This window comes from Vicia villosa, unplaced genomic scaffold, assembly GCF_029867415.1.
Source record: "Vicia villosa cultivar HV-30 ecotype Madison, WI unplaced genomic scaffold, Vvil1.0 ctg.000857F_1_1, whole genome shotgun sequence".
Taxonomy (NCBI): Eukaryota; Viridiplantae; Streptophyta; class Magnoliopsida; order Fabales; family Fabaceae; genus Vicia; species Vicia villosa.
The window spans coordinates 251,338-265,290 of NW_026705386.1; the positions used below are offsets into that span (position 1 = coordinate 251,338).

Consider the following 13,953-nt stretch of genomic DNA (forward strand, 5'->3'; position numbering starts at 1 on the left):
GTTATATAAGTATGTTTTAATATAGGATGGATTGGGAGAGTGCAATTCAAAAGTCCTAAAGTTATTTTCAATCACCAGTTTGGATTGTTTCATAACCAATTACAGCATAACTCATCATTTTAAATCATAATTGTAACTTATAATTTAAGCAAGTGGTTAATAACATACATTAGTTAAGTTAGTCCCTTCTAATTTGTTAGACATGATTTAAGCATTTAAGAAGACATGCATTTGACTAAAAAATTTACAGGAGGGTTCAATCACAATACATCATTAAAAATTATTCTAACAAACAATATGCTTAAATAAAGTTCAATTGCATAGTAATAACATAGTAGCTTGATTGTATCACTTTGAGAAGAAATGAGTTAACATGAATTATCCTATTTATTCTATAATAATAAGAAGTGGCATTTCCCCCTTATACCATCTTCTCCATATTGATCATAAATAAAGATAACTCTCTCCTTACAATACGTTTGGATTAGTTTTTGGAAGATTATAATCAATTCTAGAGGTGTAGAATTGATTCTGGGTAATTTTAAAGTTTTTATTTTATCAAAAGTAAAATTGATTATGTCTCAAGTATTGATTCCACTTGAAGTTACAATTTGTAGCTTCTATCTCTAGAATTGATTTTGAGTGATTTTTACACTGAGTGCATGTTTGGTTTGGCTTTTGGAAGATCAAAAGTCAATCTAGAGGTGCAATATTGATTCTAGGTGATTTTGAGATGTTTGATTAGGCAAAAATAAAATTGATTCTGTCTCCAGAATTGATTAAACTTGAAGCAAGAATTTGTAGCTTCTGCCTTCATAATTGATTTTGGATGATTTTTACTCTGAAATTTATTGTTCAACTCACTTTTACATAAATGTATCAAAACATAAATCAATTATGCTAAACTCAATTCTGATAAAATTAATTCTACCAAACTCAATTCTATTAGAATCAATTATGTTCACCCCAATCCAAACACACCATAAAATTTATTGCTTAACTCACTTTGACATAAATGTATCCAAACATAAATCAATTTTGTCAAACTATATTCTGTTAAAATAAATTCTACCAAATTTAATTCTATTAGAATCAATTATATTTACCGTCAATCCAAACACCCCCTTTCACGTAATAATTAAGATCCACTGCAAAAAATGAAATATTAATAAAACTTTATGTTCGAGAAGTTCATGCAGCTATCATATACTTCGACATGTAAAAGTGTTAAACACTTAGCTCTTCTAGGATTCTGAGATGTCATTTGATAGCAAGTTTTTTAAAGTTTTTTTTCAAGTCATCATCTTTTTCTTAATGGCTTTGTTTGGATTACAAAAAAGAAAGAAAATGAAAGGAAAGATAATTAAAGAAAAGAAAGTAGGGTGAAAGTGAGATGATATTTTGATTGTTTGAGAAAAAAAGGAAAGTAAAAGAAAAGAAAGATATATACATTATTTAAATGACACAATTCCCCATTTGAGAAGAAAATAGTTTCATATGGGGCCATCACAACTTTCCTTCCTTTGCATCTTGCTCTTATTATTCCAAATATTCCAAACAAAAGAAAGTCAATCTTTCCATCAACTTTTTCTTCCTTCACTTTCTTTCCGTCTTTCTTCAGAAACAAATACAGTGTAAGATTTCGAATCACAAGAAAAAATAACTATTTGCATATTAGAATCTTAAACATTTAACTTAAAAATGAATTATCGATTTATAAAATATTAAAGTTAAATTTTAGAATTAAAACATCAATTACAAATAATTAAATAATAAACAAAATAAGAAATATGTATTCATTCATAATCATAACAAGTAGTCCTTTTCTAAATATGAAATAATAATATCAATATTTATTTTACTAATTAACAACATTTTAAAAAATAAAAGTTACCAACTAAAAAACAAAATATCAAAAACAGAATTTTAGAGAAAGGAAGATGGACCAAAGTGCCAATAGGGTAAACTGACCCAAGCCCACTGATACTAACATGACTTTGACCTAGTTCCAATACAAACAAAAATTCAGCAATTGAAAAAGAGAAGATGCAACATATTCTTCATCAAAACAAAACCCTACTCAGCCGCCAAAGAGTACCTTCCTCATTTACAAAATAAAAATCCAGATTGTGAAATAAGGAGAGAAAAGTGTGAAACGAACCTGAAGGTGGGTCCTTGGCAAAAGCCGGTGACGTAGGGGGTGGCGATGTCGCGGCGGCAGGCTGTGGTCACGGTTGGCCGGAGGTGCGTCGGAGCAGGGAAGTAGTGGTCGGCCAGGAAAAGAGGCGTGCGGAGCTTGAACAAGATGAGAAGAGGTTAGTAATTCATGTTTCTGCTCATTTTCACTCCTCTCCTCATTTTGATATTTTGAGCTCAATTTGAGATTTTAAATTCTTCATATGTGACCATTAGAGAACTTAACAATCCAATAATTTTAGATTTTAGTTGAAGATTCATATTTAAAATAAATTTTTTTTTTCTATTTTTAAAAAGGGAAATAATTGTAATGATAAATGAAATTAAATTTAAAATTAATGTCACTTATTTTGTAATTATGAATGAGTAATGGAAATAAAAATATTTTTCTTGAATTTTTTAGATTTTAAAAGTAAAATAATGTAATTAAGTATTGATCCCAAAAAAATAATTTAATTAACAACTATTATTTTTTTTGGAAATTTAGATTCAATTAAAATGTTAACAAACTCTTCCTTTTCATTATTTTTTTTAAAATTTAAACTCAATTAAAATATCAAATGAACCAACACTTCAATTAATATTTTTAGGCTTTTTTTACTAGACATGAAAAAAAATGCTAAACAAACATAAAGTAAATATTATATTACAAATCAAATCTAAAAATGATAAGTATCTATCTTTAAATAATATTTTTAGGCTTTTTTCGATAGTATTTGTGAATGCAAAATCTAAATCTATCTTTAAATAATATTTTTAGGCTTTTTTCGATAGTATTTGTGAATGCAAAATCTAAATCTATCTTTAAAGTTTAATATCTAGGTAATGAAAATCTTGAACCTAAAAATGATAAGTATTTCTCGATAACAAATCAAATCCATAAAAACATATTTTATGTAGTTAATCCAAAGCCAGCATAAAAAAATCATCAATATTAAAACATACGAAGAATTACATAAAACGCCATGATCATAATCAATACATGGCATTTGGACTACTTCATCTAATCCCTTACAAAATAGAAATTAGCTATACTTACTTACCATAGCTTTACGCATATGATCTAGAAGAAAGAAGTTGAAGAACACCTCTGTTGATTTCTCGAGCAGCGCTTTCGCCTTCAATCTTTTTCTCTTTTCCTCTTATGTTGTATTATTAATTTGAATTGTGCTGAAATGAATTTTCCAAACTCAATACCAAATAAACACTAAAAGTTTTTTGAACTGAACGACTTGAACTCCTATTTATAGAGTTCTTATTGGCCTAAGTGTTTAGCTAGGCTTGTAGCTCGCCTAACGAACTTGCGTCATGCCAACTCAACTTCAAGTGGGCTTTGTGACCTTATTTCGCTTGACGAGCTGCTAATTCTCGCTTAGCGAGCAAAACCCTTCCTTTACTCTGAAGTAACATAGTCAAGAAGCCTTGAATTGACATTGGTTGTTAGCGAGGTTGAAATTTTTCTTTTTGAGTGTTTTGTTTACTACATATTATACCACCATTGCACCCTTAACGAGACCTTGTCTTCACTTAACAAGAATATCTTTTGGAAGGTGCTTTGTTCTGGCCCTGTTTTTGTGGGCTAGCCACTATTTTGCTTGGCCAAGGTATTTTTTTTTTTTGGAGCAAATAAGAATAATTTTATTCCAAAAATAATCGTTTGATACAAGCCGATCACAAAACGATCCAGGCATCAAAGAGACTAAGCTAAATCAAACAGACACAATACACACTACTCATTGAGATTCTAGCATGTTGCAAAAGTCTTCCAATTTCTTGTTGCCACCTATGCTCCATTTGATGTTTTGAATGATATTGTGGCTATCTACATCGATCCTGCCAGCTTCCTGGAAAATTCTTTGATTCCTAACAGTCCACACTGCATAGATCACTTCAGCAATGGCAATTTGCAACACTTTACTCTGTCTATTCTTTCTTCTAACAGTGTTGCTCAACCATTCCAGTTCCCTATCCCACATGTGAGGTTCATGATCAAGTTTTAGCCAGCACAAAACCTGTTTCCATATGTGTTTAGTATACCTACATGCAAAGAATAAATGTTGGCAGCTCTCATTCTCTTCACAGTAAACGCACTTACCATCCGTATGCACTCCAATTTTACACAATCTATCCTTTGTCATCAATCTTTGCCTGCAAGTCAGCCACAATATGAAAATGGTCCTTGGTCTAGCTCTATTGCCAAACAACAGTTTTCTCCACTGCACATTTGGTTTTATACCCTGCAGGTCCTTGTACACTTTTCTGGTTGTATATCTCTGCTGCATATTAGCTTCATGCCATGCCTCAGTCCCTCTAATGACTGCTCCATGCTTAAACATACTCTTCAATAGCCATGAACTCTGTTGAGGTGGGATATAACTAGTACAATCCTGGCCTTTGATATAATACAAGTGGACCCATCTAATCCAAAGCTTGTCAGCTTTGGCACAAACATTCCACAACATTTTACCTATAGTAGCCTTGTTCCAAATCTTCAGGTCAGTCATATTTCTTCCACCAGCAGAGATAGGATCACAAAGACTTTCCCATGAAACCAATGCTCTTTTAGAGATGTTCTCCTTTCCAGTCCATATAAAACTTCTGCACAAAGCTTCCACATGAAGGATCACCTTCTTGGGGAGAAGGAAAACCTGCATCAAATTATGTTTGTGCGATTTGCGATTGGGACTTACTTATCAATTGCTTTCCTTACTTATCAAGGTAATTTTATCAAATATTAAAGATTCTTCGACTAAATGATATGTCAGTCGTAATTGTTACGTGCTTGGCCCACAAAATCTCCGATTTTTTATCCATAATTGTTTGATGAATCACTCACTCTTTAAAAAAAACCTCAATGAATTTACAATTATTTTTAAAATTTCACAAATTAACAATTATCGAAGAACTTGCCATCAAATAATGCATCAAATATTTCTTTTAAGTTCTTGAACACATTTTGAGAGAATTTACCGATTTCCTAAAAACACATTCTAACAAACGCATATACACGTAGGACAAATATCTATTTATTATTTTATACAACTTCTCGACAAATATTTATTTATTATTTTATATAACTTCTCAAACTGTATTAAATCTATGATAAAAATATAGATAAATGTCATATGTTGCATAAATCAATTTTTGACATGAGTTCGGAAGTTATCTTTCTATATAAAAGTTAAAAAAAAAGAAGGAAAAAGTAAAGGCATAAATATTTACTATACTAGAAAAATCTACTAAATAATATTTATGCCTTCACTTTTTAAAATTTTATAAATTTGTATATGGAAAGACGAATTTAGAACCTATTTACAAAGGATTGGTTTTCTGCATTGGCAAATTTATGATATCTATTTATATTCTGGGGCTTATATCTGTTAATGTTTGAGAAATTATATAAAATAAAACATAGATATTTGTGTGTATGTTTGTGAGCATTTGTGTAATAGATAAATGAATAAGGTTATGAATATTCCAATTTTTCGGATATCCGAAATATTTCAATTTTTGGTCTTGTAATGTTTCGAATATGCATTTTACGAAAAAATTCAATAATTATTAAAAAATTAAAATAAAGGAGAATCAATACAATTAATAGTATATTTAATTGTATTAATTAAAAGATATTAATAAATATATATCATTATCATTAAAATATAATAATAATTATTAACATCTTTTTTAAATTAAAATATTTTGTAGTTATTATTTATAATTAAATTTTTTCAACAAATTTTTATGCACTATTACTTTATTTACAAATAAATTATTTGATACTTTATTTTAATTGAATAGAATAGAATTTAATTTTAATAAAATTAAAAAAATAATGAGAATATTTTAAAAAAATTAAAAGAAAGTTCTTATTTCATATAAAATCAATTTGATAGAAATTATAGTAGTAAATGTAAATAGTACTTTGTTAAGTGAATAAAATTAATATTTAAGTGAATCTCTAGTATAATTATACATATAAATATTAATTTTATTCTTTAATTTAAATAAAGTTGAAGAAAATAAACTGCTGTATTCAGTTATATTTATGTCTACCAATTACTAATTCTTTTCATTTTGGTACTTTAATTCTATAAATAAAACTTTAAATTAATAAAAATAATTATTCAATCTTTTCTTTTCAAATATTAATTCTTTTCATTTTGATAAACCTTAAAATATTATTATTCTCTTAATTTAATTGTTTATTTTTTAATCTTTATTTATTTTTTTTAATATATATTTTATCAATGATAAGTCATTTAATAATCATTAGAATATATAAATTAATCAAAAAATTTATATATATTTTAATATACTGAATATACAAGTATCGTGAATATTTTATATACAATTGATAAAACTTTAAAATATTATTATTTTACTAATTTAATTATTTATTACTTTAATCTTTATTAATTTATTTTTTTAACTATTATTAACTATTTAAAAAGTAAATAGTTGAATTATTAAATAAATTATTTTTAAAATTGTAACTATGTAACTAAATTATTGAGATTATCTAAAAGTTATTACGTTAATTATAAAATAGCTAAATTATAAAATAGCTAAATTATAAATATAAATAGTTTAATAGTTAATTTCAAAATATAATTTTAACTTTAATTAAAATTTATTACGTTAATTATAAAATATCTAAAAGTAATAAAATTTAAAAAAAATACAATTAAAATTTTAATTTTAATAATTAAAACTTAACTCAAATTTATAAATAAATTAATAAAATTTAAAAATTAAATAGGAAAATTATTAAACTAATAAAAATTTAAATTTGTATTGATGAAATGTCATAAAAAAATCATTTGAAATACACAAGTGCACCACGTGTAACTTTGCAAAAAAAAATTTAAATTAAAATAGTAGCAAATAATTTAGAGGAATCAAAATTTATAATTTTTTTAATATACTAAAAATAATAGTTGATAGATTCAAAAGAATAAAGAAACAAAGTATCAAAATGAAAAAAAATTATTAATCGATAGAAATAAAATGAACTGAATATGGCAGTTTTTGGGTCATTCTAATATAATAAATTCATTCTAATTTTGTGTATCATTATTAATTCAATATAACAAATTTCCAAAATTATTAACATATCTTTTTTTATTCTAAAACGAATGTACTTATTCTATTTATAAGATGTTTTATTTGATCGGTCCAAAATTTGAAATAGTTATTCCCTATAATGAAAATCGATATATTTGTCTTTATTAACTAATAAATAGTATAAATCTTTGAAGATCTTAATTTTAAACCACAATTTCAAAATAATTCTATTCTTCAAAACTTCTGCGTTTTTTCGAAAGTGTACTTCCGAAATCTCAAAAAATGGGATTTCGGAAATGCATTTCTGAATTCTGGAATAATTTGGAAAAAAAACATTTCGAATATGCATTTTCGAAGTAGGGGTATTTAGGGGTTTTCGCCGGGGATCAGCCCCATAAGGAGGTGAAGAAAGAAATTTCCAATTTCTAAATGTAGTCAAGAACTAAAAAATGTTTCGGGCATTATTGATGGGATGTTATTTTATTGATGAGATGCAACACCTTTGTCATTTTTAATGGCTGATTCGCTGTTCATTGTTGTTAATTTGTTGAATATGTTAGAAAAAATTATTTAGATTTGTTGAGATTTTTTTAAGGATATTTAGAGTGATTTGCTTGCATTATTGATGGGATGTTATTTTATTGATGAGATGCAACACCTTTGTCATTTTTAATGGCTGATTCGCTGTTCATTGTTGTTAATTTGTTGAATATGTTAGAAAAAATTATTTAGATTTGTTGAGATTTTTTTAAGGATATTTAGAGTGATTTGCTAAATAATTGTGGACAAAGAAAAAAAATTAGGGATTTTGTTGGCCAAGAACGTAACAGGTGCGATTGACATGTCATTTCAATGGCTTCTATCATTTCAAGGGCGTATCTGGTGTGTCTCTTGAATTTAAGAGAATTTTTTTCCCATATGCCACACCTGCGAAACGCAATTTCCCATATGGCACATTCCGAAATTAAATTCCCAGATTGCCACACTTTGTAACCATGTCGCCTATCCATATGGTGACTTGGTGGCCCCCTTTGCAATGTGAAGTATGTCGCCAATCCATATGGAGACATGGTGGGTCCTCTCTGATCAAGAGAGCATGTCACCAATCTATTTGGAGACATGGTCTTTTCTATTTTTTTCGTTTTTGTTATTTAAACTATTTTTGTTATATATATTTATATTAGTTTTAATTAGTTTTAATTAATTTTAATTAATAAAAATATAAAATAATTTTTTTAAACATAATAGCCATATTAATACAACATAGTATAAATAATAAATAACAAAATAGTAATTCAAAAATAAATATTATTAAACATAATAATACTAATAGTATTAATACGAAATTTCATACAAATAAAAAATCAGTGACGATCCAAATAACGTACCACAGGGAGGTGGTCTTCGTGTACGATGACCACAACCATATTGTTGTTCTTCTTCAGTTGGAGCATGGTCGTCTTGTGTTTCTTGTGTTGGAGGTGGAGGAGGAGACAAAATTTGACTTAATATTTCATAATCATTGACATTAAGATCCAAGTTTAAGTTTGGGGTGAATTGTGTGTGCGGGTCAAGATGGGTCATCGTTGGGATGTAAGAAATGTTGGGTGATTGAGTGTATGAGGTTGAAGGGTTATGTTGGATGTAAGGAGAATCAAAGTTTGGATGCGGGATAGGTATGAATTGCATGGGTGGACGTGTATAGGTCTGTTGGTGTTGGGTTTGATAGTTATAATTTGTTTGAGAATGAGATGGGGTGTATTGGGTGTAGTAGGAGGAATATCGTGGATCAATAAAAGGGTTAGGAGTATGTTGTTGGGAATAATTGGGGTTAAAATAGTGTTGTTGAAAGAGTTGAGGTTGTTGTTGGAAGGTTTGGGGATTAGGTTGTTGTTGAGACCCACTTGGCTGGTTTGTTGAATTTGGAATTGAATCGGGTCAGTGGGAAAGTATTCGTATGATGCATATATGAATGAAAGCGACCTATACCAATGTATGTACTCTGCTGATGGTTTTGTCTCCTCTTGTTATTGTGTTCCCTTTAATGTATAGGATTCCCTATCTGTCCAACTTGTTGCTCGTCGCGCTGTAGTTCAGTCCATGTAGTTAAGCGAGACTTGTTTGTTTTCATCTTCTGATGTTCTTTGAGGCAGATTGGTGTATCGGGTATATGTTGTAGATAGCCAAACTAAAGTTTCACTCGATCACTTTGATGCATTTCAACAAGATGGAAACAAATTATATACGTTCTTGCATTCTAAATCGAACTATCTTCATGTCGTGAGGGTGCAATTTCTAGATACGGCCTCCAAATAAAATGACAAGTATAATTAATTAAATAAATTTGTTAGTGTAACGAAATAGAGTTTAAACAAAATATATTTCCAAAAGAGCTGATGAATAGAAACCTGATCTGGCCACATGTGATCAATTTGGAACCGGTATCCTTGAAGATAGTTCCAGGTGTTGTTCTTGAAGTTCATGCCTTTAACACACTATCTAAAGGAAATAAAAAATATAAAAATTATTCCAAAGAAAATAAAAAAATTAAATAATGAAATTAAATTATAATTTACCTCGAAGCATGAGGATATGTTGAAGGGAACGCAGATATAGAAGAAATAATAGACATGTGTGTAAGTGCCTAAGCTTGAAGAAGTAAAAGACATCTTGATATTTCTTTTACTTTGAACTCACAAGCTTTGCACATCTCCCTGTACAAGTTACACAAAACAGCAGAACCCTAACTATATGTGCCACACTGATTTAAATCAAAGAGGAATTGTGACTATTTTGGGTGGACGTGGCTGCCGCTTTTGTCGGGAAACAAAAGTTGCCCAATGAGAATCATTATATAAATTCAAGCATATATCATTTTATGCTCTTCAGCTGCAGTTTTTGTTGGTATATTTGCTTCTGCTTGATAAATGGCTTTAAGCCATGTCAATCTTACAGCGGAATCATGTAAAGCATTTTCTGGTGGCACTTCCCCTATAATTGTAGGCCATTCATCACCATCTACATCGGAAGGACCATTTAATTGCGTACCATCAACAAGAAGGCCCAGAAACATGTTAACATCCTCCAACGTGATGGTGCATTCACCAGTCGGAAGATGAAAAGTGTGAGTTTCTGGCCTCCATCTTTCTAATAACGTTAAAATTAATTGGTTGTCAATTTGGGTTGAGGGTATTTTCGTTACGTGGTATTTTCGTCGCGTATCTAATTTCGTTAGGTTTATACCACATAACGAAAATACCCTCAACCCAAGTTGGCAACCGAGTAATTTTAGCGTTATTAGAAATATGGAGGTCAGAAACTCACACTTTTCATCTTCCGACTGGTGAATGCACCGTCACGTTGGAGGATGTTAACATGTTAATGGGCCTTCCTGTTGATGGTACGCAATTAAATGGTCCTTCCGAGGTAGATGGTGATGAATGGCCTGCAATCGTAGGGGAAGTGCCACCAGAAAATGCTTTACATGGTTCTGCTGTAAGATTGACATGACTTAAAACCATTTATCAAGCAGAAGCAAATATACCAACAAAAACTTCAACAAAAGAGCTTAAAATGATATATGCTCGAATTTATATAATGATTCTCATTGGGCAACTTTTGTTTCCCGACAAAAGCGGCAGCCACGTCCACCCAAAATAGTCACAATTCCTCTTTGATTTTAATCAGTGTGGCACATATAGTTGGAGTTCTGCTGTTTTGTGTAACTTGTACAAGGAGATGTGCAAAGCTTTTGAGTTCAAAGTAAATGAAATATCAGGATGTCTTTTACTTCTTTAAGCTTGGGCATTTACACGCATGCCCATTATTACTCCTGTATCTGCGTTCCATCCAACATATGCTCATGCTTCGAGGTAAATTATAATTTAATTTCATTAGTTAATTTTTTTAATTCTTTTTGGGTGCGTTTGATTTGTAAAATATGAAGTACTGGACAGAACAGTACTAGACAGTACAGAACAGTACAAAACAATTTTTTGTATTGTACTGTGTTTGATGGTTACTGGACTGGACAACTATTTTCTCGATTTTGCTTGATATGTCTATGTACCAGACAAAATAATATAATTTTTAATATAATATTATTTATTGATATGTACAATATAATATTTATGAATCAAAATATAAAATAATAAGGAGGAAAAAAGATGAAGAAATAATTTTCTTACTCTACTTTGTTTAATATGTTTATGCAGCAGACAAAATAATATAATTTTTTATGTAATAATTTTTTATTAATATTTTTGAATCAAAATATTAAAGAATTAAAAAAAAATTGAGATTTTTTTCTCTACTTTATTTAATATGTCAATAAACCAAATAAAAATATTATAATTTTTACTATAACATTTTTTTTGATATATAACATATTAATTATGAATTAAAATATTAAATAATAAGAAAGAGAGTAAAAAATAATTTTTTAATATTTCTTTGATAATTAGTGCTTGGGACAAAAAGTTGTCCTATGGTTTAGTGGGGGACAAGAAATTATGGTTTGGTCCAGTACCTTGCCATGTTTTTTTGTCCAGTACCGTGATTAGTTTCTGTATCAAACAGAGTACAAAAAAAATTGTCATGTCAAGTACCTCGTTTTTTAGCAAATCAAACACACCCTTTGAATAACTTCTATATTTTTTATTTCCTTTAGATGGTGTGTTAAATGCATGAACTTCAAGAACAGCCCCGGAACTATCTCCAAGGATACTGGTTCCAAATTGATCACATGCAGCCAAATCAAGTTTCTATTCATCTACTCTTTTGGGAATATATTTTGTGTTAACTCTATTTTATTACACTAACAAATTTATTCAACTAATTACACTTGTCAGTTTATTTGGAGACCGTATCTAGGATTTGCGCCCCACGACATGAAGATAGTTTGATTTGGAGTGCAAGAATGTATATAATTTGTTTCCATCTTGTTGAAATGCATTAAAGTGATCGAGTGAAACTTCAGTTTGGCTATCTACAACATATACCCGATACACCAATCTGCCTCAAAGAACATCACAAGATGAAAACAAACAAGTCTCGCTTAACTCCATGAACTGAACTACACCGCGACGAGAAACAATGTTGCATAGACAGGGAATCCTATACGTTAGAGGGAACACAATTACAAGAGGAGACAAACAATCAGCAGAGTACATGCATTGGTATAGGTCGCTTCCATTCATATATGCATCGTACAAATACTTTCTCACTGACCCGCGTTCAATTCCAAATTCAACAAACCAGCCAACCTCAACCCCAAACCTTCCAACAACAACCTAAACTCCAACTCTTTCAACAATACCAAACCTTCCAACAACAACCTCAACCTTTTCAACCACATCATTTTAACCCCAATTATTCCCAACAACATACTCCTAACCCTTACATTGACCAACGATATTCTTCTTACACCCAATACACCCCATCTCATTCTCAAACAAATTATAACTATCAAACCCAACACCAACAGACCTATACTCGTCCACCCATGCAATTCACACCTAACCCGCATCTAAACTTTGATTCCCCTTACATCCAACAAAACCCTTCAACCTCATACACTCAACCACCTAACACTTCTTACATCCCAACCATGACCCACCTTGACCCGGCGCACACACAATCGACCCCAAACTTAAACTTGTATCTTAATGTCAATGATTAAGAAATGTTTAGTCAAATTTGGTCTCCTCCTCCACCTCCAACACAAGACGACCCTGCTCTAACTGAAGAAGAACAACAACATGGTTGTGGTCATCGTGCGCGAAGAGCACCTCCCTGTGGTACCCATGATTATTTGGGCCGTCACTGATTTTTTATTTGTATGAAATTTCGTATTAATATTATTAGTATTATTATGTTTAATAATATTTGTTTTTAAATTACTATTTTGTTATTTATTATTTATACTAAGTTGTATTAATATGGATATTATGTTTAAAAAAAATTATTTTATATTTTTATTAATTAAAATTAATATTTAAATAACAAAAACGAAAAAAAAATAGAAAAAACCATGTCTTCATATGAATTGACGACATGTTCTTTTAATCAGAGGGGGTCCACCATGTCTCTAGATGAATTGGCGACATGCTTCACATTGCAGAGGGGGCCTACCATATTTCCATTATGGATTGGCAACATGGTACAAGGTGTGGCAATCTGAGAATATAATTTCAGAATATGGCATATGAGGAAAAAAATTCAATTTAAAACACCAGACAATCTTTAAAATTTAATGAAATGTAAGTAAGTATCTCTAATGAAATTACATTTATATGGAATGATTTTTATAATTCTCTTTGATAAGCAAGGTCCCATCACAAACACCTATAATGTTATGATCACTACATAAATGGTCTAATTTCGCATATCATCATATTTTCTGTGTTTATTTGAGTACATGTTGCCATTACCTAAGTAATAGAAAAATAAGCATTTTATATTCTAGAATCTTTTTATGAAACCCTCTACTTTGTTCTATTTTAATGCCTCACCAAAAAGTAAGCATTTTTCTAAACTAAATCACAAATCTTCAATTTTCCTGGAAAATGTAAATTAAGGAGAGATATTGATTAATAGTATTAAAGTAAAACTAATATGTTCTTTCATGTACAAATTGTTAGACCATATAAGAAGGAAGCAAAAATTGTATAAAAGTCGCACACATCAACAACT

The 13,953-nt window shown here is 29.7% G+C and overlaps 1 protein-coding gene across 1 annotated transcript in view; it reads left to right on the plus strand.

Annotated features, from left to right (window-relative positions):
* Positions 1 to 1,954: 1,954 nt before the first annotated feature.
* Positions 1,955 to 13,953, plus strand: part of LOC131631683 (uncharacterized) — a 34,939-nt gene continuing 22,940 nt past the window's right edge. Inside the window, exon 1 of the mRNA XM_058902449.1 lies at positions 1,955 to 2,315. The gene's annotated coding sequence lies outside the window, so the exon portion shown is untranslated. The remainder of the gene's footprint in view (positions 2,316 to 13,953) is intronic.